The sequence below is a fragment of the Dermacentor andersoni genome, chromosome 1 (genome assembly GCF_023375885.2).
Source record: "Dermacentor andersoni chromosome 1, qqDerAnde1_hic_scaffold, whole genome shotgun sequence".
Lineage (NCBI taxonomy): Eukaryota > Metazoa > Arthropoda > Arachnida > Ixodida > Ixodidae > Dermacentor > Dermacentor andersoni.
Window position 1 is genome coordinate 370,663,458 of NC_092814.1, and position 21,504 is coordinate 370,684,961.

Genomic DNA, 21,504 nt, shown 5'->3' on the forward strand with positions numbered 1-21,504 from the left:
CACTTGTTTCCAGGTGTTGACATCGGAAAGGGTCCCAACAAATACATCCCGATCTGCTGAAAGGAGGCTCGATCAAAGGGGTTCGATCGGCTGTAGTATAATCCTACCGGCCTTGTCCGTGATATGTTTGGTCGCTGGCAGTCTCAGCAGGTCTTCAGGTTGCGGGCGACGGCGGCGGTCAGGTGCGGCTAAGAGTACTTTTATTCTTGCGAGGATACGGGAAAACCCGAGCTGCTCGATTGTCTTATCATCGTGCAGGGCGGGCAGCACTCCTGACCAGAGTGCTGCAGGCACAAGGAGAAGGTAGTTTGTGTGGGAGGACGAAAAGTTATGCACCAGGACGTCGTTTCGTAACAAAAACTAAGACAATCCACGCCTTAATACCTTCGAGACAAAGTCAGTCTTGCCTTACAAGTACTCAACAAAGCTTTTGAGCTCCGGGTCGGCTCGCTACTGCTCGGCAAAGTCGTCTGTACTTAGTGTACCTAAAAAGGCATCCTCGTCTTCGTCATCTAGCGGCGGTGGGTCCACGGGAGCGCGAGACAGGCAGACGGCATCAATTTCTTTTCATCCGGACTTGAAGAATACAGTGATATATTCTTGCAGCCTGAGGCTCCACCACGCCAGGCGCCCTGAAGGGCCCTTTAAATTCGCTAGCCAACACAACGCGTGATGGCAGCTGACGACTGTGAACGGCCTGCCATATAGGTAAGGACTGAATTTTGCTGTAGCCCAAATGGTGACGAGGCATTCCTTTTCGGTTGTAGAATAATTGCCTTCAACTTTTGACAGCGAGGGCTAGCGTAAGCTGCAACCCGTGGAAGTCCGACTTTACTATGGACGACGATGACACCGAGGTCTCGGCTATTGGCGTCAATGTGGATTTGGATCGGCGTCCTCGTCGAAGTGCATAAGTACCGGTGTCGATTGCATGCGTTGTTTGAATTCTTGAAATACGTCGGTCTACGGCGTTTCTCACTTGAACTCGACATCACATTTAGATAGCTGTGTCAATGGCTCAGCGATGTGTGAAAAGTCCTTGACCAAGCGCCTGTAGTAGGCAAACATGCCAAAAAATCTACGCACTGCCTTCTTGCCGATGGGCTGCGGGAACTTTGCGATGGCAGCTGTCTTCTGAGGGTATAGGTGGAGTCCAGATTTGCTGATGACGTGACCCAGGAAGAGGAACTTGTTGTAAGCGAAGCGGTATTTTTCCGTCTTCAGAGTGAACCCTCGTGACTTGATGGCCTCTAGTACTGTCGCAAGCCGCCTAAGGTGATCGTCGAAATTTACCGCGAAGACGACGACGTCATCCAAGTAAACAAGGCAGGTCTGCGACTTCAATTCTGCTAGTGCCGTGTCCATCACACACTACGACGTTGCAGGCGCCGAGTACAGTCCGAATGACATGACCTGGAACTCATAGAGGCCGCCTGGCGTGATGAAGACGGTCATTTGCGATCCCTATCGTCGAATTCTATTTGCCAGTAGCCAGTGTTGAGATCCATCGACGAGAAGTATGCAGCGTTGCAGAGCCGATCCAATGCGTCGTGTATCCGTGGGAGGAGGTATGCGTCCTTCTTAGTGATCTTGTTCAATCGAGGATAATCGACGCAGGAACGCTGCATTCCGTCCTTTTTCTTCACCAAGACTACAGGAGATGCCCATGGTTTTTTTCGACGGCTGGATGATGTCGTCGCGCTGCGCTTCATCGACTTATTGCCTTATAGATTCACGCTCACGCGTCGAAACTCGGTAAGCGCTTTGCCGCAGTGGTCGAGCACACACTTCCGTTATTATTCGATGCTTTGCAACCGCTGTTTGTCGAATCCTCGATGACGTCTAAAAGCAGTCTTTTTATTGTCGGAGAAAACTTGTGAGCTGTTGCTGTTTATTTATGGGGAGGCGTGGATTGATGTCGAAGTCTGGTTCGGGAACTATGGTCAGGGGGATAGATGCGGCAGAATCCAAAAGGACAAAGGCGTTGCTGGATTCCACAATTCCCTGTACCTATGCGATCTTCGTGCCTTTGTAGATGTGCTTGAACTCCTGGCTGACATTTGTAAGCATCACTATCGCTTTCCCTCCCTGAATTCGAGCGATCCCTCTTGCGACGCAAATTTCATGGTCTAGTAGTAGACGTTGGTGACCCTCGACGACGCCTTCTACGTCTTCAGGTGTTTGGCTGCCGACGGAAATGACAACGCTGGGACAAGGCAGGATGCTGATTTGGTCCTCAAGTACACTCAAGACACGGTGACTGCGAGCGCACTCCGGCAGTATCGCTTCATCTTCGGATAGCGTTATTCACTTTGACTTCAGGTCGGTGATCGCGCCGTGTTGGTTCAGGAAGTCCATGCCGAGAATGGCGTCCCGGGAACACTGTTGGAGGACAACGAACGTCGCAGGGTAGGTCCGATCATGAACGGCAATTCTTGCCATGCAGATTCCAGTCGGCGTTATTAGCTGTCCTCCAGGGGTCTGAATTTGGGGGCCTTCCCCCAAAGTCTTAACTTTCTTCAACTTGGCGGCTAAGGGTCTACTCATGACTGAGTAGTCGGCTCCTGTGTCTACTAATGCGGTGACTGCGTGGCCGTTGAGAAACACGTCGAAATCGGCGGCTCTTTGTTTTGCCTCACATTGCGTCTTGGCATCGGATCACGGCTGCGTCGCGCTGACCTGTGGACCGTACGTCGTGTCGTCAGGTCGTTGGAAGGTGCATTCTTTGCTTCCAGGCTTCGTCGGGATGGCGGCGTGTCGTTGTTATGTCGGCGAGATAGTCCCTTGCACGTCTTCCTCGGCGGCGGTGGATATTCGTCATTTCGACGAACAGCAACCGCACCTCCATCGGTTGCTGCTTTTAGATTTCCAGATATGGTCTGACGGACCGGCCCCGGGCTGAGCCAGTGTATGGTCGGTGCTGCAGTGACAGGTAGCGGCCTCGTGACGGCGAACGGGACGCTCGTTGAAGGCTCCACCGAGTAGCGGCGAAGTAGCCGGTGATATCGCGAGGGCGTTAACCTTGCTGCGGGCGCCGAGCGTTGACGGCTAACCCTCGTAGTCCCATTTCGCGGTGTGGGCATCGGTGGGGTACATGTCCGGCTTAGGCGCAGTGATAGCAGAGGGGGCGATGGTCGGGGACGCGCCAAATATCCGCCTTCCGCGGGTAGCTGCACTGGTCGACGGGCGGGTGCGCTGGCGGCGGCGGCGGACGACTGAATTCCAGTGTTACGGGGTCCTCGTGCGGTCTCGGAAGGGGACCTTGACGGCGGGTAACGGTGGCGTAGGTCATCGCTTCCGGCTGGGGTTGCGATGATGCCGGAACTTCTGGTACTTCTAGTGACCGCTGAAGCTCTTCTTTAACTATGTCAGCGATTGCTCTTCCTGTACGACCACCCTCATCGCGCTTGAGCTTCAGCGCACTGCGACTGTATTGACTGGTGCACATTTCAAGCGTCTTCTCAATCATTCTGGCCTCTAAAACAAATTCAGCGACAGTCTTGGGCGGGTTGCACATCAATCCGGCGAGTAGTTGTTCTTTCACACCCCGCATCAAGAACCGAAGTTGCTTTTCATCAGACATGTTGGGGTCGGCTTGGCGGACGAAGAGAGTCATCTTCTTCACAAAGATTGCGATGTTCTCGTTCAGTAGCTGCATGCGGGTTTCCAGTAGAGCGTTGACTCGCTCTTTGCGCAGGACGCTCCTGAAGGTCTGCAGGAAGCCGTTGCGGAACAGGTCCCATGTAGTCAGGTTCGATTCCCCGTTCTCAAACCACGCCCTGTCTGCGTCTTCTAAGGCGAAGTACACATGCCGCAGCTTGTCGTCGGAGTTCCAGTTCTTGAAATCAGCGAACCTTTCGTATGTTTCCAGTCAGCATTCCGGGTCTTCAAACTATGATCCGCGGAAGGCTGGTGGCTGCCTGGGCTGTTACAGAACAATGGCGGACACTGCTGCTGCCATTGGTTTTCTCTTGGCCGCGACCTTCTTGGTCATCTCAGTTAGAAGCCCGTGCTCCGGAGGCAGCTGTTGTAGCCGGTGGCTTGCTGGGTGGTCCGGGACGACGTTGGTGTTGTCTTTGCGGTCCGGGCTTGAATCACAGCTTGTCCGGAGCATCCGGTACATAAACAAAAAAGCACATGTACCATTTGTCACGTGGTAGTGACGGTAAAGAACATAGTAAAAAAACTGTGAATGACCAAACTAAGTATTATTGGGCGTACCGGTAGCCACAAATGCAGGCTACACTCAAGGCAGAACGACAGCGACAAACACAGTCAGCGATCGTCGAAATCTCCTTTGCGTGACCAGTGCGTCAGCTTTTATACATGAGTCATCGAAGGTTCCAGAATAATAGCTGGCGCCCGCGTGTCTTCCAGAAATTAATAGAAAATTCGCGTCACGCGTACGATCAGATTAAACAAGGTTCAGTGAAAATAGACAACGGATAGAACCATCGATAACATTCGAGAAATTTCCGATACATGCTGGCGCGTCCTGCGCCGAGCGATAATGCTTAGCATTCCTTAGCCGGTGAAAAGCGGTCACCGGTGAAAGATAAACAAGTTCATGTGTCTGTATTTTACTAGGTAATTCTGAAATAATGCTGAAAATGAGTTCGAACCGCCGTGAATCTAAATGAAGAGGAAGGCTCTATCTTCAAGAACTATAATATTTAGGCGTGAGAGAGTCGTCAAAAATGACGCCCTAAAGCTTTGGACTTTCGCAAAATCTCCCTATAGCATCCGAAAATGCTAATCGAACTGATTGATTGTAAGGACAGTGGGCGCAGGCAAACTTGCTCCTCGTGCATATCGTCCCAGTTGGCCCTACCAAACGGTCTACTTGTAATTTTATCACCCTTAAAAAGCATATCAGGACTAAACTGGCCCAGTAGCATAATGTTCCATGTGAATGCATGCCACTTTAAATTTAGATAAGAGTGTGACTGCAAATTACTTTAATCGCGTGCTAGCTTTGTTCACCCTTGAGCGACACCGTGATGAGTGCTCTCTTAACTGCGGCATGTCTACTCCCACTCATTAGAGATATATTAGAAGACTGGGCAAAAAAACGATTTGCTCAAATTTACGGCGCCAATTTCATTGCAGACTTCAACCTTTATCGTATGGGGCGAGCTTTTTACAGGGCTTGTTTACAAACGAAGAGACTCGACCCGCTCTACGGTGGTCGGCTATCTAGAGTGGTTGGCATTATGCGTCACCACACCTTTAAAGAAACACCTCTGTATTTATTTAGAAGGGCCAAGCATTGTACTGAGCAATAGCAATGACCCATGAGCTAGCTGTTTTTGAGAAGCGCGCGTTTCCTTGATGCGTATATCCCATGAGCCCTTTACTGCTTGGGTCACGCACATCGAAACCGTCTGCTCTAGAGCTTCGCTCAAGTCGGATACTTGCAACGTAACCTTGCAACGCAACCTAACGCAGCAAAGCATTTCGGGAGATCAGGAAGCTTGGGTACCTCACGTTAATCAGACCTAAACTCGAATACGCCTGATCTGTCAGGCACCCAACTGGAGTGTACCTCAGCTCCCGCCTTGAAGCGATCCAGATGCGTGCCGCCCGATACTAATAGCCCCCGCTATCGACACTTGCTTTGCTAAAACGGCCCTTGCGAACTTACGCTTGCCTGTCATAGCCTATCCTTAACGCACATCCCTGGTCGCACGTTACAAATGACAAATTTATCCTTTCCACATGCAATAGCCCTAGCTATTCAATTCACTCCCTGATAACATTGTCACATGCAGGGATAGAAATTGTTTTCTTGTAAACTAAAACGGTCCTTTAGATAACATATATGTCTTCTCCTTGACTTGATTATTCATTGCAAAATCTAAGCACAATTTCATGTTGAACCTTTCATGACCCTATGTACCGGCCGTTTGAAAGCTAAACACCGTTTCCGTAGCCTTGTTAGCTTTACCAATAGTAGTGTTATTACACCATCGTTGTTAATACATAATCGCTCTTTTTCCTTTTTTATCTCTGCGTTTCTTTCGAACTTTCTTCGTTTCTGTTAATCTCGTGTGAGCAATGAAAACACGTACTCAAGCCTCCTCTTAAGTAATGCCTTCGGGTCAATAAATGAAATGTAACCTGGGGCCGTATAACGTAAAACTATTCCAATATGTTTTTATTCCAATCTCCTGACGTCAAATTTGCGTAACCGCTGACGCAAGCATCGGGAGGTCACCCGCATGGTTGTTTGAACCGACCAATCAAATGTTCCCCTTGTTCATAGGAGGTCACTTTTGTTTGCTTGAAAAACGAATAACATTGCCTGCAGTGAGCGGCTTGTCTTATCTAATTGGCTCGCAAGAGGCGAGGAGAATGCTCAAGTGGAGAGGGATTCGATGGGGCCGAGCCACTGCACTGAATATCGATAACCAGATGAAGAGGATGGTGCCGGCGCCTGCGACTGGTCCGCTTTCTCTTACATAGCTTGCAGTGGCTCGCCGACTATCGCGGCGGCATGCAACGGAAGCTTAAGAATGACGCTAAAACAGATCCTCAGCAAAGAAGAGTTGGCAGAAAGAGGTCGTAAACGTGCCGAAATTTCTGGAAAACGTTACACGGCCGCGCAAAAAGTTTTATTACACGCAAATACACCCATGCTCTCCGACAGGAGCGAGTAGCCCGTGCCGAAGCGATCGGCGGCAGCCATCTTTTATTCCTTTCGGAAGGGGGCAGCCTGCGGCTATTCCGAAGAAAATTCAGTTTTGTTCGGCATATTAATGCATCTTTAACGCGTACGCATCACTTTGACGTGGTATGTTTTTGCGGTTTTGTGACGTCGCGTGAGAGGTAGGTGAAGTGGGTGCAGCCCGAGAACTTTTGACTAATAGCCGAGGGCTTATGGCAAAAAGGCGTCGAATCAGAAATAACTATTTTTGTTTTGCTCGGTCAAATTATGCATAATCATTGTGTGCACATCGTATCAGATGGGGAGCTGTCGCGGTTTTCGTGACGTTGCGTGACAGACAGGTGAAGTGGGGGTGGTCCAAAAACGTTTTTGACCAATCGCGGTAGGCTGATTGCAGAATTGGAATAGAAAAGTTTGGAATAGTTTTACGTTATAGCACCCCTGTACACGACGCCACGTCAAATTTCCACCGTGCGACCTGGAAAGGGCGAATACCTTTTTCGCTTGGCAATTCCAACGAAATTTGGGTTATTCACGATATTGAAACGCGCCATCTTTAACAGGCGACGATGTCGTCTGAGTTGCGATGATAATGAATTTAGTAAAGCCTAGATGCAGACAGGAACAGGTGTGGCCGATAGCTAACGTTCGTCTGTTCCCTGTCGAAACCATCTCTGGCGTCCGGGGAACTCCTTTGATTTCGAATATCTAAAAATTAAATTATGGGGTATCGCTTGCCAAAAGCACAATCTGATTATGAGACATGCCCTAGTGGGGGACTGCGGAATAATTTGGACCCCCAGGGGTTCTCTAACGTGCCCTATATATAAGTACACGGGTGTTTTCGCATTTCGGCCCCATCGAAATGCAGCCGCCGTGGACAGGATTCGATCCCGCGACCTCACTCTTAGCAGCCCAACATCATAGCCACTAAGGAAGCACGGCGAGTGTTTTCGACTATCTACAACGGTTTTATGTAGCAAAGAAGTCCTTTTGCCATAAACTTAATAGAGCGAACTCTAGGGGAATGCTCATAGCACGCATGCATTTGAATCGGTAGCCGCAAGGACGCCGCCATGTTGCTACGCTCAGCACGCGCGCAGGCGCAGGCGATGAGATGCCATCCAGACGACAAGAGCAATGAAACACGATACCGGGTCTCCCTCGGTATGTTGGCGCAACAATTTCAGGCGCCTGCAAACGCACCCTTTCGCGCTCAAGAAGTTTTGCATCAAAGTTTATAAATGGCCATCGTATCTTTCTCGAAAGTAAGCGGATTCAACTTTACGCATAGTCCATACGTCGGCACTACGTGTACATTTATGTTTGTTTTTGCATCATATTTGCATCATATCTTTGCCATATTTAGCGTTACAAAAACAGGAGGTAGCTACATGGCAGCGTGGTTGCGGTTGCCGATTTTTATTTACTTATTTTTCTCATAATACTGCGGGCCAGTTGACCCCTGCGGGAATGAGTGAATATGCACAGAACGTCTTCCACTAAAACACAAAAAGGAAGGGTATGTTCCATTGAGAAAACAGTCAACAACAGAATTGGTATAGTAGACCAACCAACAAACCGGATAGTAGATCAACTAACAGGAAGTAGACCAACCACAAAAAATGAGAATATAATGACAGGAATACATACTTTAGTACACTAAACAAATCACGACAGGACTCCGCAGTATGCTTGCGGCTTACTGAAACAATAAATTTTCAAGTTCTTTACTGACATTAGTGGCGTCGTAAATGTACTGAGGAAGTGTATTCCAATCAGTAATAGTCCGTGTAAGGAAGCTGTTTTGAATGCATTTGTTTTAGCAAAAATTTGTTTTAACTCATGTTACTGCGTACGCATGACGTGTCTTTCATAAGGTAACAGGTTTGAAATATGATAAAGTACCAACGTCTTGTTACGGTATCAAACAATAGTGAATAATTTCTATTCGGTTAAGTTTTCCGCGCTTTCCCAAGGTTGGAATGTGATTGTCAGGCATTAGTTAGGTAAGAGAATCGCATCTTTTACCCTTTCCATAAATAAATCGTACTACTTTTCCCTCTACCAGTTTCAAGTAGTGTATTTCCGTTTTAGTGTGGAGATCTCAACTTGCTGGCGCATATTCCAACTTAGTCCAGATGTAGGTGTTGTGCACCAGCAACTTATTGGTGTCTTGCTTAGTTCTCTCCTTATGAAGCACAACTTCGTGAAAGCTGGAGAAGAAACTTCTTTTATGCTTGTTGACCAGGAGAGGCTACTGGTAAGAATAACACCCGAATACTTATATTTGCTTAAATGGGTGATTTCCTAATTATTAAGATTACAGGCAACAACACTAGGCTGTATTTTTTTTTCATGTAATCCTTAAAAACACTGTTTTATCAACACTTATTTCCATGTCCAATTCTCGACACCACCGGTCAACAGACAATAAGGAGTTACCTTGTGTTCTTCATCACACAACAGTTAGTTATGAATAGTACAATCATCTGCGAAGAGTTTAATCGTTAAAGAGTTAGGCACATCTATGTGTAAATCATTCATATAGATTAAAAGAGCAATGGCCCCAAAACACTCCCCTGTGGTACGCAGGGGGTAAGAGGAAGCATGTCAGAAGCGGTACCATCAATTTCAACGAATTATTTCCTATTCTTTAGATTGACCTGTAACCATTTAATGATATAATTTAAGAGGGCTATGGATTGAAGTTTGAAATAAGTTTCCCATGCGAAAGTTTGTCAAAGGCTTTCCTGCAGTCTTTAAATAATACAGCTATTCGGCCAGCGCCCCAGCAAGTTTCTCGCCCAGCTTTTCCTCTAGAGTCAGTATACTAACTCTATGCCTGCAGCAACTTGTCGCTGCCTGATCTCGGACGTCAAGTACGGTGTATTTTAGACCTCACGCAAATAGCCGTCACTAAGCTGACTGCAGCAGTTTCGCATACGGCCGCCCCCTTTCCGTCGCGTACTACGTTAGATGGGCATGTAATGCTCGCTCATTACTCTATGAGCGATATGGCTATGTCTTAATGTAAGTTTTCGTCAAGCAGGTGATCGCTATTTCCAATTCTGCATTTTCATTAATAACTTTCATTGCAGGATGAGCGCACCCGCAGCAAATACCAGCGCCGACAGCAGCGCCGTCTCCTCCAAAGACAAGTCTGCCAGGTTCGGTGCGCCCGAAAGCGTCCAAATCTACGAAGAGGCAGCCGAAACAATCGAGGCTGCCATGGCAGCGATATTGGAATCTTTCGAGGGCGCCTTCCTGCGCGAGGACGGCCTTCCTGACGCTGCAGCGGAGCAAGACGGGCAGCCGCAGCAACATAGATGCCAGTTCATCGACGTTGGCTGCGGACCCGGAAGGTACGACGCATGCTCTGCCGCCTTTTTCCTGCGTACGTTTCCCTAGTTATATTGTAACTCGAGGCCTCCTGAGAAATTGTTTTTCTACAGCGAGCGAGCGCCACTGTACAGTTTGCAGCAGATATCTGGCTTAAATACATGGACCCTACAATAAGGAGCACGGTGGACACGTGGACGACCCGTCGGCGCAGTTGCTTTGCCGCGATGCGACTGAGAACGAGGTTGCTGGCTAGAATCTCGGCTGTGGCAGCCGCATTAAGACAGATGTGCAATGCTGCCCCGCCCCCCAAAAAAGAGTGACACCTGTGTGCTTAGTATTACGCGAAAGTTAAAGAACCACAGGTGCCCAAAAAATTATTCCAGAGTCCTCCACGGCGTCACTCATGCATAGTCCAAAGTGCAGCCTATAGGGATGTAAAACCCACTCAATTTAACCGCAGTATGTTCCCGCATTTAATACTGATGTGTCATGGCAAAGTAGCGCTCAAACAATGAAATGGTTCAGTTTCGGCAGACGCTTCTTTTTTTCTCAATATTGCGCATTATAATCACCTACTGCTTGCAAAGGCGCGTGACTTTGTGTTGAAACAAAAGGCACTTAAAATATTCGAAATAAATTTTTCAGAAGCCCCTCCCCCTTTCCCAACGCGTTTTCTTCTCAAGTTTTCACATAATTTGCCTGTAACCCAAAGCCAGATCCAGAATGGTTCCGATAACACATCTTGACTTCAGGCTTCTCCATGTCATATCAAGTAGATGCACTCGAAAAAGAAGGCAGATTATTGCAGGAGTAAAGGTGCCGATTTACTCTTCAAATCATTTTTTTTACTTTCGCAAAATATCGAGTGGAGTGAAATACATTGATCACTCCGTCAGCAAGGAGAAAGTGAAATGTGCTTTTCACTCTACTCGTCTGAGAGAGAGTAGAATGCTCCTTCTACTCTCGGGGCAGTAGAGAACAAAACGTAGCGTAAGCTCTGGCTGCAACTGCAGAAGGCCGGTCCCGAACGTGCCGATGTATCCCTCACGGTCGCAGAGCAAAGAGCGCACCACTTTGCTTGTAAGAGAGCAGGCAACCGCAGTGCAAAGGAAAGCTGAGCCAGCGCTCTATTTTTTTCACTTGGAGTTGCCCCACCACGCGCGCACACAGCATCGCGGATCAGCACAGCACCGGAGAAAGACCATCCGTCCAGCGGGTAGGGAAACAAGACCATCCAAGGGAGAACTTGTGTCAGCCATCTTATGCCGCCGCGAGAACAGGACAGTCGTTCGTCTTTCGTTGGATATAACAACAAATCCTCCACGGTAAGTGAAGTTCCACTTACGTGCACATTCTGCGTATATGACATGCTATCGCCAGGAAGTCGCCGCAGCGATTAGCCACCGCGATGGACAACGGACTAGGTAAGCGCGCTGTGTCTGTCGTCAATCGAAAAAAGCCAGTCGTCGCAAAAACTGCATGTGCTTTTATCACTTGCCGCTATCCGTAAGAGCTTCGAAAATCGCAAACGCTGCCGGAACCATTGTATGTTCAATAATACCTGATGCGAGGGGACGCTTAAAATGGTTTGTTTACCAGTGCATGATTCTGAGCCTATGCAGAGCGCGCTTAGCGTGCGTTTTGTGTGTGTGAATTTATTCAGTTTGGCAGTCTACTCTGTACGGAACGCTGTTGAAATAAGGAGTCACAAACAGAAGGTATCATTTTGCTAGCGGCATGCTTTCGTTTTATTAAGGCGCGCGCTTGACAGTGCCTTTCGCCCATGGGTAATCTGCGACTACTGAAGTTACGTGCAGCACCAGTGCTAGTTAGAAACTTACCGCAGGCATTCAGCTGCATGCTGCGTGAGGTCAGTTTGGCGCGTAATCGTGAACTTACTGGAAACACTTTAGAAATTTATGTTCTGGGCTGAATAAGACTCAGTTGTTTTTTCTCATGTATTGAAGTGGTGTGATTATATGTGTGATTTTATGTCTGTTTCGGTTTTCTAGCACGGTGTTAATGTGAAAAGGTGCTTATGCGTACGAACTGAGTGACTTGTCAAACGGCAAGTTATGCATCGGAATCCAATATAACGGCTGATGTGTGGACTTACAGTTGCAGGGGCGTTTTAATACATGTCCTTTTTTGGACGCGAGTGTGCATTCGGTGATATCAGTAGTCGCTTCAGAGTTATGTCGTATGAACAGTTAAATCACCATTCCCACGGGCATCACAAGCGGAATCTGTGAAGTTTGCTATTGATGGCAGTTCAACAGGTGCTTAGCGCTTTAATATTTTTAGTGGAGAAAAAGTGTCAAAATAAGACGTTGCCTTGCGTGTTACCAGTTGTCTGTAATACACAAAACAGAGAGTAGGTCTAATAAACTAATAACTGTTGTCTAACTGCAAATTTACATGCTTTCAAGAATGTAAATTGTAGATTTCACAGTGCAGCAAGAGTCCAGTGTGTCAGAAATGAACTTCACTGCGTAATACATAAGTTAAAATAAGTTCATGCCTTTTCGAAACCTTAGATGCAGGCTGCAGTCAACTACTTCTTGTTAGTCTTCAAATTTGGGCAAGTTTGCCACAACAACAAGCCTTGTTGCCCATTCTTACATGCACAACTTGTAATATTCATTGAACTGGAGGACTCTATTTTCACCTCTACTGAGCATTGTGTTTGCAGATATGATCCTTAAATTATGGCTTGAGCAGTGGCGCAATCAGAGATGGCGTGAGGGGCGCACTGGGCACGTGTGTAGGATAGCTCGCAAGCAGGAAAACAGGCAGGAAGGTGTCTTAATGACCGGTTAAGAGAACATAGTCTAGACGGGAGAAATAAGCAAAACAGTCATCTGTCAACTCACTGTCAGGAATGTGGCTGCGCGCCGGTGTACGGGTCCAGCCGGGTTCTAGCGAGGCACAAAGATAAAGGTGTGCGAGAGAATATTGAGGCTCAGGCTATCTGTCGGAATAGTGATACGTGTGTTAGTGCCCCTTGGGTCGACTTGTTAGACAAGGAGACGGCTTTTTTGGATGGTTAAAATTTGCATGAGTTCGTGCCACTGTGCATTGGTTAAATAAGTGGGTGTTTCCTAAAAATCAAGTCGAAGTTAGCGCATTGTAGTATCGTCTCCCTTCTGTCCCTGTTCGCTGGAGCTAAATATGCTTTCCTTGACTATTACAGTCATTTAGATGCTTCACGTGCACTTCGGTAGGAAGACTAAGAGCGCAGAGTTTCTTTAGTGCAATTAGGTTTTTTCTTGCCTGTCTTGATATGGTTTTACAGCATGTGCTCGTGTTGACTTCTGCACACGATAGTTTTCATGCACCCGCTTTATATACCGCAAGAAGGCAGCTGCAAGGGCACAAGGACGTCAAGGAGCTAGAGTAGCAGGACTACATGGCTCAGAGGAGCGCACTTCAAAGCATCAAAATGTAGTGCCCTGCAATTTGGATGAGAAAACTAGAATGTGGGTACATTGAGTGTACCATGTGAATAAATGACAGCAAAATTTTCAAAAGACAGTATGCTAAACTAAGATGAAAATCCTGACGTGCTCTTGGCAGTCACCTTGTCGCAGCATTTTTTGTAATATACCTGATGGGAAAGTCAAAATTAAGTATCCTCTCTGGAGCTATACACATAGGAATAAGTGTCACTAAAAAGTTAGAAATACATTTTAAAGAAAACCTGATTAGTTTGGTGACAATTAAATGACCCCTCTTTGTCTTGCCTCTCCACAGATATATTGGTGTTACAAAAAGAGTGCTACAGTCAGATTGCAGATTTGCTTAGTAACATTATACTTGCAATGATCACGGTGCCTGTGTTGACAACAAAAAGCAATAGCTTATGCTTGGCTAGCTGCTGACACATTTTAGCGGCACGAAAATCCAAGGGTGTAAATGAAAACTACTGTCATTCATTATTGTAAACGCTAGCATGAAGGAGACACATTTTTTTCTTTCCTTGTATCTATTTTTACACCTAATTTGAGAAGTATAGCTTCCTCCTATACTCCAGAAAGGGGAAGCATTGGGCGCAGAGTACCGCAGGTTTAAGAAGGCATTATTGTTTGCGTATATGCTCACGGGACCAGTTCATTAGAACCGCTCGCGTCTGAAGAAGCACGAGCAAGGAGCAAGGCCTTCAACAGCAGCGTACACCGTGGTGTGCACCCTACGTCTTAATTAGAAGCCTCAGAGTCGCTTGCAACTGAAAAAAATAATTTGGCGCATGTAAAACTGTGGTTTCTCCTGTAGTATAGTCATATGTGTGCTTCTGACAGGTATTTGAGATATTGATTAGGGTGACCCAATCTACTCGTCAGCCATGTTGCTAGTGGAAGCAGGTATGAGTTCAGTTTAAAGAACTGTGAGAGTATCAGCGTGGAACACTTGAGCAATTGGTGGATGTGAACATATAGTATTAATCAAGCAAAAAGAAAAACCCGTTATATGGATGGCTTATGTGGGCGAAATTTTTATAAGGCAAAAAAAAATTAAAGCATTTCCCTGCATAGTAAATTTCTGGACTTAAAATAGAGTGCACAGTCAGGTGAGAAACAATGCAAAGAGTGTTTCCCATTAGGTGAGAGAGCGGTGCCGCCCTTATTCTCAACCAATTCGTGGCCAAGTCTTATGCACTCCGACCCGCATGACTGCTAATATGAGTCATATATATATATACATATACATATATATATATATATATATATATATATATATATATATATATATATATATATATATATATATATATATATATATATTCATATTATAAGAAGCCAACAAACATTGGCGCCAAGGACAGCATAGGGGAAATTACTTGTGCTTGGTACCTGTGCTAAATCGGGCCCCTCGGTTAACCCCCTTTCTTCTCGTTTATCTATATATATATATATATATATATATATATATATATATATATATATATATATATATATATATATATATATATATATATATATATATATATATAATGTGTCCGTAAAGTGATAGTGCACTTTTGACCGGTCACAGGAAAGCTACAGAACCAGATAGCAATGTGTAATCTTCCCCAAATAAAAGGCGCCCTCTCCAAGTTTCCGTAGTACGGTGTGCAAGGGTGTGCGCACACAGGAGATGGCGCAGCACCACGAACTGCGCAGCAGCAGCCCACACCAGGCGAGATGTGGACGGTACAGCGGAAAGTTCACAATGTTCTGTGGCTTGCTATATTCGAATCCGTGACCAAAGTGCGACGTGAGTATCGTCGCGTGTACAACGAAGCGCCACCAATTTAATCATTTAGAACAGAGAATCGCACACATTATTCACTCTTTTAAGCAGACGTCCTTAACCGTGTGTGGGAAGAACTTGAACATGGTTTAGATGCGTGTAGGGCACCAAATGGAAGCCACATCGAACTGCACCGAACAGGTAATAAACTTCGAGAGTTTTTCTTTTCTTTTTTTTTTCGAGACGAGTTCACATTTCGATCTTGTTTCGTTGATTTCCTGTGACCGGCTAAACGTGCACCATGCCATTACGGACACCATATGTATATATATATATATATATATATATATATATCAGCAACGCACGCGTGATGCGAACACGTGGGATTGTTCCCCACCTGTGGCAAGTTGGTTTTTCATCCACCTTCATTGCCACTAATTAATCATTTCTTTAATTCAATTAGTAAGTACAAGTAACTTCCCCTGTGCTGTCCTTGGCGTCCTTGTTTGTTGGTTTCACATTAAATGATATATATATACATACAGACTCGTGACCACTTCAGCTACATTTTCATGATCGAACGGAACACTTGTTGTGCATTTTAGAAGTCTTAAACGACCACTGGAAGAACTAATTCTGACATCGCAGAGTATAACTCTACGCTCACTGTACAGTTCCTGTGCTCCCAAGAAGCTGCGCATAACTTACAACTTATGTTCTTAGTATCGCAGAAAGAAGGGTAAGTGAGCTGAAGGAATAAACTGGAATGTCTACTTTCTTGTATTGTGAAAAAAGGTGTCTAATACAGAATTGTAAAGTCTGCGCTGTGTGTGACATCTTCCCTATTGTGATCTCGGTCATATTCAAGATAGCCGAGAGATTGACGTTGACAGATGCAAAATCCCAGTAACCATGGCATGGAGGTCAACTTTATCTGTACCTAAATATCTACATTTCCTGGTGTTACAAAGTAAAATTAGTTAAATTGCGCACAAAAGGCAGCGTGGTTTCAATGGGGTGAATGATGCCAGTTTCTTCTGCAAAATTCACTGTGATTGTCATACAGCAGTGATGTCACAGTGCTGTGGACATTTAAACGACGATGTGACCATGCTGTCAAAACAAACTGCAGTGAGCATTCAAGACAATGCACGGAAAATGTGAGAAGGCCATTCTGTGTTTTATAATAAATGTCAGATGAGAATCAGATTTTTCACTTGTCAAAGAAGATAAATTGCACAAAATACGACTTAAGAACTGATTTTTCCAGTGCACAGCCACGTTTTGACTACCGTTGTAGCTTTGGGCACTGTATAAGTCTTCCCAGTTATAAATGTACTTGTTTTAAGGCGAAGACAAGATTATGTGAAGTGCGATAATATTTATTGTTTTAGGGTGCCTTAAAGGGACCCTAAAAGGAAATACTAAGTCAAATCTATCACTAAGTGATAGATTAGTGCTCGAGAATCTCTAAGGCATCAATATTATCGCGAATAGGGCCTTAATAATCGAGAAATCGAGGTAAATGCAGGACGTGATTAGAGACCCCACGGCGACATTCAAGCACGTGCCCGATGGCGAAAGCACTTCTCAGTTAACTTCTGTCACTAGTACTCAACTACTCGTTGCAAATAGCATCCTCGTATTGTATTATGAGATGAAATAAAATGCTACTTGTCTAGTTCCATTTCATGTTTAGAAAAAATAACTCATTGAAATTACCGTTGACAACGACGCGGGCGGTTGAAAGCTTTCGTTTTCGCTCGACTCTGCGCCGCCAACGCTTTCGCGTTTCAGTACTTTCCTGACCGCGTATTGTAGCGCTGGTTTTTCTGGCTCGCGAAACTCGCACAAACTGCAAGTAGCAGAGAATTAAACTTCCATGTGATGTCGCCGGATGCCTTAACGGTCTACGGCACTTGAAAAAGAAGCTGCAGCGGCGAATCCGCCGCTCTGTCTTGGCTCGGTGCCGCCGTCTGTCGGGCGCCGTTTTACTAACCGACGGCAGCAAAAGGCGGTGATGGCGTATGCAACGTCACCACTCCCCCGGTTGGATGGCGGGAGATTTGAATTTCGAAAAAGGTATTCGGGCCCTTCAGATACAATTTTCTCGTAAGCTTTGTCTTTTCTTGGCACTAAACAAGCGTTGCGATGTTTCTGGAATGGTATTTAAACAGTCCACGTTGACTTAGTATTTGCCTTTAGTGTACCGTTAACCACTTCGGTAAGAAAGAAGCTTTGGTTTCAGGCAGTTGGCTCATTGCGCAAGTATATGCATAGCCGCATGAGAAATCCACGGGCATGGAAATGATATGTAAAACAGGATGGTACCTATCCCGAGTTATGATTTGCTTCTTGGTTAGTCTTTTTCGTGCATCGCTCTGCCTGTGCTTATGCTTATGTCGTCATTGACACATCACATTCATACATCTGGTTTTTGTTTAACGTCTGAAGGCATGCTGCACTTCAGATAGATTGTATTTTCTACTAGTAGCACTAAATTATCATGTAATTATGCAAGCTGCTCCTGATAAGTATAGCGTTCATCCCGTTATATGGACTGAAATGCTATCAAAAATCTGATATGAATTTTGATGCACAAGATTTTATTGCCAATGCTCCTTGCAGTTTTATAATCATTTTGCTACATACAAGATAACATTGTAAATTTAATGTTAGTTATTTGGCTGAAAGCGCAATGGCGAAATCCTGACAGCAGCAGGAAACTACTTTTGTGAGGACGCGAAAAATAGAAGACATGATACGCCTCTGCATCGCTTTTAAAACTGGGCGGGATATTGCTGCACAACCATGACTAGACATACACTTAGAAACAAGCGAGTCCAGCCCACACATGAATAACTTTATGTGAGATATTTATGTGAAACTAGACCTGCGGCCTCACATGAGAATCGACAAATTTCTAAATGCACGATAATCTCAGTCAGGAACCTCCATACGTTGTACAGGGCGTTATCAAATGATGTGCTGTCTTACAATATGGCACGAAAATAAGTTAATTTATCTACGTTACCAGCCTCATGCTTAGCAGCTCAACTGGTAACCTCTGCCACATAAGTGTATGCGTTTCGGGCGATAAATGAGTTTGCTGGCCAGTAATGTGGCACAAGGTTCTCTTCAATCGTAGTACCAATACTTTGTGAGTTTGCGCCCGTTTATTCCAAGTTTCCAATGTATCCATCATTTTTAAAAAAAAAATGGAGCCTATTGAAGATACAAGGTATTGCTACACCGCATTAGAGATGAAACTTCAGAGAAAATGTATGTTTTATTGTAAGATGTGCAGTAAAGTTCATGGGCATAATTGCAATATGATTTTATGTGTGTATCGCTATGTTTCTTGAAATGTTGTTCAGTTTGTCTTGTGACTGGTCAATAAAGATTTTGGCCTCTTAAGAGAAAAAGTTGTTCATTTGAGTGACTAGGCGACTGCAGATAATATCTAAGTCACCAAGCATTAGTGCAGGAGCTGCTTATGAAGGAATCAAATACAGTTAAAACTCGGTCCAACGAAACCCGATTTTACGAAGTTCCTGATCTAACGAATAAATTTACATCCCCCGGCAGGCATCCATAGGGTTCAATGTTATCATCAACCGGAATGAACAAAAAAAACCTGGCGGAACTCGATTTAACAAAGTATTTCCTGAAGTAAATCAGTAAAAAGAGCGGTAATTTATTTTTAATTTTGACACAGACGGGTTGTTATTCGAGCGTGCGCTCTAAAGCTACTGTGTTATACCATCTAGGCGCCATGGTCTTATCCCTCGCTTTATTTTAGCGAGGTTGCACACCACGCCCATGCACGGAACAACTGACTCAACACTACTTCGGTAAGGGCAGGGCGGTGGTGGTGGTTGCTTTCGTTATTTCATGCTTTATGCGACAGATGGCTGGACTAGCGGCAAATTGAATGCAGCGATAACCTTTGCGTGTCGCTACGTTACAATCTTAGATTTCAAAGGCCCGAAAAATTTTCTCGATGTTACTTGTGTCTCGATTTAACGAAATAATTCAAGTGGGGTCATTACTTCGCTAAATTGAGTTTGAACTGTATTCCCGACATGTAAGTATTGCGAATACCTTCTAACATAGCCATGGCTCTACATTTCGTGTGCTTTCACACTATTGGGGAGACTACTAGCACTCTGTTATCAAGGAGTACAATCTATCTGTTAGGCGGCGTACAAGCGTTCTGTATGCGAGAGCAGAAACACTCGGTTTGGAGGAGTAGAAGCGCTCGGTCTGGGGGAGTACAACACTGTTCGAGAGGAGTGCTACTGCTCTTGTGGGGAGAGAGTATTAGCACTCTGCGGAAGAGTACTTGCACTCACTAGCGCTGCAGTACTAAACTTCTGTCGGGGGGAGTTACTCTGCTCTCTCACATAAGGGTTCGATCTACTCTGGGAAAGGGAGTTAAATGTGGGACAAGCAGATACTCCCTCAAAGAGAGTTCCCGAAACACTTTGTTTTTTTAATGTGTATATGATTCAACATACCAAGGCTACATCCTTGCCATTTAGGAAGCCGCAGTGGATGAATCTCGAATACTTTTGGCGAACTGGACGTTTCTTTTTTAAGTTACACTAAAAGTAGGTATTGTCAAGCTGGTGAAATACATTAGTGCGCCAAAATCGCCTTAGATTTGCGGCTACGAACGAGTCCTCCGGGCATGAATTTGCGCGTATGCCAACCACTTCTATTCGTCTTTTTTTCTTCTAAGTCTAGAGTGCCCCTTCGAGAATAGGAGCCTAAAGGACCGTTACCACGGACCGAGCTGTCTTTCCTCGGGTAAAACGCTTTTCAATTTCTGTCTTTCTCAGCCACAATGTTTACAGAAAGTAAAGTTTTCACACGCGAGAAAATAAACGTAACCTTACGAGAGCAGTGACGCCACCACCCTGAAAATACAGCGCTGTGAGCTCCTCTATAAATTTCTATAGGTTGTGGCACAGCTGCACCGACCGGTGCCCGGCGCCTTCCGCGTAAGGAAAGCCTTGCGATAATTAATGGCGAAAGAAAGAGCAAACAAACGTATGTCTTTCTCAGCGTTTCCGCGTGGCCTGGTAATGTTTCTACCGCGGGTCAGACAGCGATATGCAAAGGCTCTGCTGGTGCCGCCAGCCGTTCTCGCATCGAGACAGGGTCAGCGATAGGAAGTAACAGGTCATCGTCGTATGCACAACACCTCGGCGACACGGATTATTATTTAAAAGGGTGCCCTACATTTGACACATAGCGCAAAGCACACTAAATGGACTGAAGCGTATAATGGCTCCGCACATAGGAGAAAGGGACGTCCTGTACTCTCAACGAATTTTGGTATTCAGGAGGGAAGCATTTGGACTCCTCTGGGACGCTTACCTGGAAAGTGAATGATGAGTCACGTTAGCGGCCTAGCAGAGTGAGGCGGGATGGATGGTGCGAAGCCTCTAGCGGCCCGGTTCAGCCGTCTTCCGCAACGTTAGTGGTCCCTGCATGTATTAGGATAGGTGCCAGACCCTACCATACTTGGAACTGGTGCTCGGGCCGGTTATTTGCCGGCAGGTGATGATGATGATGAAGAAGAAGACTCAGTTAATGGCACAAACCCACTGTGGTGGATAGACCACGAATCGGGTGGTAGTATGATTGAAAAATGAAATAAATTAGTTAACAATTAAATGAGTAATATAAAAGGAAATTGAACTAATAATCGAAGATGAGAAATAAACCGATAATCAATGAAATTACGTAGTGTATCACAAGGTAGTCAGCATTGCCTAGATAGGAATAGTGACACGAACTTATACATAAAGTAAAGGATAGACGTAAAAATGAGGCAGTTAAATCTTGAATAAGAATAATATCGTTACTGTGAATTTGTGTTTTTACTTTGTGAGTTCTTCAAATTCATAATTCATTGAAGGAGAAATAAATCTAGCGTGGGAAATGTCAAATGTTAATAAGACAGTTTTTTTTAGTCACAGAGGAAATTATAAATGACTCGACAGACGTTCCTGTGACTGCATCCTGATACCGTTTCTTCAAGTGAGAGTATAACAGCACTGCATAAATTCAGTCCTAGATTTCGAAGCGGAATTTCTAAACATCGTTTTTGATGCGCAGAAAGCCGCTGACACGGCAGGTTTTGCATCGCTAGGTCACCCTGCAACTAGCGACACTACTCTTTTTTTTTTGTCCTCGTTCCAGCAACACAACACAGATACGAAGCTCGGCAAGTGTAAGATTGCTGCTCTGGG

At 45.4% G+C, this 21,504-nt stretch overlaps 1 protein-coding gene across 1 annotated transcript in view; it reads right to left on the minus strand.

Annotated features, from left to right (window-relative positions):
• Positions 1-20,784, minus strand: part of LOC126516669 (sulfotransferase 1B1-like) — a 76,722-nt gene extending 55,938 nt beyond the window's left edge. The window contains exon 1 of the mRNA XM_050166769.3: positions 20,627-20,784. The gene's annotated coding sequence lies outside the window, so the exon portion shown is untranslated. The remainder of the gene's footprint in view (positions 1-20,626) is intronic.
• Between the last annotated feature and the right edge of the window lie 720 nt (positions 20,785-21,504).